This window comes from Micropterus dolomieu, unplaced genomic scaffold (assembly GCF_021292245.1).
Source record: "Micropterus dolomieu isolate WLL.071019.BEF.003 ecotype Adirondacks unplaced genomic scaffold, ASM2129224v1 contig_5686, whole genome shotgun sequence".
NCBI lineage: Eukaryota > Metazoa > Chordata > Actinopteri > Centrarchiformes > Centrarchidae > Micropterus > Micropterus dolomieu.
In genome coordinates this window covers 1-591 of record NW_025734675.1, presented here as the reverse complement: position 1 = coordinate 591, position 591 = coordinate 1, and the positions used below count along the sequence as shown (strand labels likewise).

General features: G+C 52.6%; 1 non-coding gene across 1 annotated transcript; it reads left to right on the top strand.

Annotated features, from left to right (window-relative positions):
- Positions 1-169: 169 nt before the first annotated feature.
- Positions 170-288, top strand: LOC123964843. The gene has a single exon (XR_006823547.1). It is a non-coding gene; the product is annotated as a 5S ribosomal RNA (ribosomal RNA).
- The last annotated feature ends 303 nt before the right edge of the window (positions 289-591 follow it).

The window sequence follows — 591 nt, the reverse complement described above, 5'->3', positions numbered from 1 at the left end:
TGTGGACTGCCAGAGTGAACAGTGTACCGGTTCCTGGATGTTTACCCAGGAATCAGTGCCTGTGGATTCCAAGTGACTCTGGAGCACCTTGGACATTATTGGCAGAATACGTTTTTTGTCAATTAGCCGTAGAACATCTTTTGAAGGGCCGTTTGGGGTTGCCTGAGTGGCTTACGGCCACACCGCTCTGGGAGCGCCCGATCTCGTCCGATCTCGGAAGCTAAGCAGAGCAGGGCTTGGTTAGTACTTGGACGGGTGACCGCCTGGGAATACCCGGTGCTGTAAGCCTTTTTCGCTTCGCCTTCGAAAAACGGCAGAGGGCGCTTCGGTGAAAGGAGATCTTCTGAACGTCTCTTTAGGAAACAGCAGGGGGCGCTGCTGCTGCTTCTTTTTCTCCCTATCCTGTACACAGTGCTGTGTAAATGTTACATCGTGTTTTGAAGGCCCTTCTGGGGTTAGGGTTAGGGTTAGGGGTTAGGGTTAGGGTTAGGGGAAGGGAAAAAGAGCTGGCTAACGTCTTACAAAGCTCTGCGTTAGCCAGTCTGGTGCACTGTCCTGTGATGCGCCTCCAGAGACCCCAGAAAGGCAAAA